Here is a 4,301-nt window from a genome sequence, read left to right on the forward strand (position 1 = left end):
AAAAAATTAAACATTTATGCACATCAAAAGACTTTTCCAAAAAGTAAAACAAAAAGAACATACAGAATGGTAAAAAAAAATTGACAATGACATATTGGACAAGAGACTAATCTCTAAAACTTATGGAAAACTTCAACACATCAACGATAAAAAGACAAACAATCCAAAAAAAAAAAAGGCAGAGGACATGAACACACCTCACCAAAGAAGACACACAGGTGGATAACAAACACATGAAGAAATGCTTGTGATCATAAGCCATCAGAGGAATGCAAATAAAAGTAACAATGAGCTGTCACCTTACCCTAGCAATAACAGCAAAGTTCAAGAAACAGAAAAAAACAAATCTTGGCAAAGGTGTAGAGATGTTGGAGCTCTCTTACACTGTTGATGTGACTGTAAAATGGTACAACCACTGTGGAAAATGGTATGATGCCTCCTTAACAAGTTAGAAATAGAAATAGAAATACCATCTATTCCAGCAATCCCACTAGGTATATTTCCTAGAGAAGTAAGAGCTGTGGCACAAATAGAAACAAGTCTACCTACGTTCATAGCAGCATTATTCACAATAGCAAAAAGACAGAAACAACCTAAGTGCCCAATCAACAGATGAACGGATAAACAAACTTTGGTACACATATACCACATTAAAGAGTAAGGATGAATCTGTGAAACATCTCATAACATGGGTGTATATACCTAAGTGAAAAATCGAGCACAAAAGGACAAATATTCTAAGAGACAACTATTATAAAAAGTCAAACAAAGGTTTACAGACAGAAATATTCTTTGATTGTTACCAGGGATGGGAGGGAAGGGTAAATCAATAACTAGAAAGTAGACAGATATCAATTAAAGTGAAGGGAAAGGCAATATAAAATAGGGTGGAGGGAAGCACAACATGACTAATGGCAAAGGAAATCACTGGGAAGTGCACAAGAGTAAGACAGCAAAAGTAAATACTATAATTTACACCCCATTTCCTTTGGATACATTAATCTATTTTCAACTATTCAAATAAAACAGAACACTAATTAAATTATTTACCAACAAAGTTAAGAAAACTTAAAACCTTTCTCTTCTCTTGAAACATTTCCACTAGCACAGTTATAAAATAACCACCCCCTACAGGAAATTTGGTAGCATAGTGCCTAAGGCACTTGACAGCTAACCAGAAGGCTGGCGGTTCAAACGCACCAGCCACTCCTCCAAAGGAAGATGGGGCAATCTACTTCCGTAGTGATACTGCCTCGGAAACCCAAGGAGGGGTCGCTATGAGTCGGGTCCAACTCGACGGCACATAACAACAACACAGGAAGTCAATTAATTTCTCCAATCCCAGTCAGTAATAATTGTGATGAGAATCTAAGACTATAAGGGATCTAAAGAGCCAAAAAAGGGTAGTGAGACAGCAGTTTAATTTCATTCTACTTGTTTCATATTTACTGCAATTACCTCTAGCAAAATACCTTAAGGGTTAACAACCAGAAAATTCTCCTAGTGGCATTAAGTAGCACTCATACAGAAGATAATCCTGGAGCCCTGCGCTTTGAAAGGAAGGATACAGAAGTGGACTAAACTTCAACAAGTAAATCAACATGAAAACACCAAAAAAGGAGACATACACAGCAGTGGTCTATTAGCGATCCTGATGGCATGGACAGCTTGGATATTACCAAGTGGTGTTGGACCTAGGAATGAACCTAACAATCGGCCCTGCTAGCCAAGGAAGGACTGCACTGGTGGCTGGAGAATAAAAGGGGAAGCAACAAAGAGGGAGATGGGCTGAGCTGTGGAATTTTGGCTGTCCAAAGGGTGCAGACACTTTGAATGTTTATAGGTGCTTCAACCATTTTCGATATTTAAAGTGACAGCATTCCTTAAGATTCCAGGGACCTAAAATAGGCTCAACTAGCTGGGGACCACTAGGACATTCTGGACACTGAGGACTGGAAAGGTATGACATTCCCCTTGTTACTCTTATACCCCACATCCTCTTGGTGAACAGAGGTGCAGCCATCCTCCCTGCTTTCCACCCACCTTCTGGGCTGGCAGGAAGTACAACCCATTCTGTGTGCTCTGACTGAGCATGGGTACGCTGCGCTGCCCAAAATTTTTTGGTTAGTTTGTTTTTGTCTGTTTTTAAATTTTTTTTAACTTTTTTTGTCTTTTTTATTACTATTCTTTCTTCTTTACTTCCCAGGTTCTAGTTTTCGGCCTTTTCCCTCTTCCCGATTCCCATTTTTTCTTTCTTGTGGTTCTACCCATTCCTTGTTTTTCTTTTTCCATTTCTTCCATTTTTTATTCATTATTTTCCAACTCTACCTGTTTTCTCCCCCCTTTTACTGTTCATATTTCTTTTAGCTTTTTAAAGTATTTCTTTAGATATTTTCTCTCATTTATTGCCTTTCCTCTTCTTTTTTTCCATCTTTCTTTTTTCTCTTTTTAGTGATTGGTCTTGTGTGTTTATGCAGTGTATTTTTTGTCCCCTTGTTTTTACTTTTTTGATGGTTTTTTGATTCTTGTTTTTGTCTGAGTGGAAGACAGCAACTGTGCCCATACGACCCAACCACACCCGCACCTCCCGCAACTCTACTTACTGATTGAGAGGCACCACTTCCTTCTGAACCAACTGGCTAACAATATAGGACCACCAATAAGAGCCTGACTTGCACTTACCAGCTCTTCACAAACAGTTAACAGACATCTCTGCAGACACTCTCATTTTCTATCACACCCACTAGGAGACAGGTGGTGAGTACATAAGTGCAGTCAACTAGTGGAGAGAGCAGCACATTTTTCTGCTTACTCAGATACATCCAAAAAAGAAAACAAAAATCCTGGGCAAATCACTCCAAAATACAATCACCCATCAAATATAAATACAACAAAATCACAATGTCTCAGCAACGAGAGCATCACAATCCACACAAAGAAGCAAGATAAAACAGTAGAAACAACGGAAAAGGATATGGACCCAGAACAGATCCCTGAGGAAGCAGCAGCACTGGAACTCCCTGGTAAGGATTCAAAAGAACTCTACTTAGGTACCTTCAAAGGAATGAGAGACAGAGTAAGGAAATCATTGACAAAATTAAGAAAAACACACACAAAATCCTACAACAAATCTGGAAGAAAATATAAGTACAAAATGACAAAATAAATAAATAATTAGAAATGATACAAAATCTACAGATAGAAATCCACAACATGCAATGGAAGACAGAATTAGTGAGACTAAAGACAAATACCTGAATACTTCTTTGGAAAGGGATCAATCAGGAAAAAGATCAAAACAAAATGAAGAAAGCCTGAGATGCATGTGGGAAACCATCAAAAGGAATAACCTACGTGTCACTGGAATTCCAGAACAAGAAATAAGAAATGAAACTACAGAGAAAAATGTCAAGAGAACTTCCCCGATATGAAAGATGAGAATATATCCATTGAGGAAGTCCAGAACCCCAAACAGAATAGACCCCAAAAGAAAATCACAAGACAAATCACCATCAAACTCACCAAAACCAAACAAAAAGAAAGAATACTGAAAGCAGCATGGGGAAAATGAAAAGTTACCTACAAAAAGCAACTAATAATGGTTAGCTCTAATTCCTCAGATGAAACCATGCAGGCAAGAAGGCAATGGGATGGTATGTATAAAACCCTGAAAGGGAAAAATTTCCAACCAAGAATTATATACCCAGGAAATTGTCCCTCAAATATAATCACGAAATTAGGAGATTTTCAGATAAGCAGAAATTAAGGGAATTTACTAAAACCAGACCACCTTGCAAGAGATATTCAAAGGAATCCTTTGAACAGAGAACCAATAATAGCAAACAACAACCAACCATTAATACACATGACGACATAATCCAGAAATCAACCCAGATACGGTAGTATCCAAAGTAAAAGAAGCTCATAAGATTTTAAACAGGGAATCAGAGACATCAATTGGAAAATGGGGAAAACTAGAAAACAAAAAAAGGGAAAACAGTGTAGCTACAGAACTTCTAAATGGTGAGGAAGTCAAGAGAGTCACAAGATAGAATGGACTGTTCTAAACTCAGGGAGAAAATAATAAATTGCAGGGTAACCTCAAAGAAAAATGATAAACTTTCACATCACAATAAAAAAGAGGAGAAGCACAAATATTTACCAAATACTAGAATAGCAGCAATGAAGGAAATGGTAACATGATTCATAAACAAAATGAGCTTAGCAAATTATATGGAACAAAGAAATAAGCAACACCACAAAAAAAAACACATAACAAAATGACAGCAACAAATTCATAT

The sequence above is a fragment of the Orycteropus afer genome, unplaced genomic scaffold (assembly GCF_000298275.1).
Source record: "Orycteropus afer afer isolate SDZICR_OR568_19922 unplaced genomic scaffold, OryAfe1.0 scaffold00723, whole genome shotgun sequence".
Taxonomy (NCBI): domain Eukaryota; kingdom Metazoa; phylum Chordata; class Mammalia; order Tubulidentata; family Orycteropodidae; genus Orycteropus; species Orycteropus afer.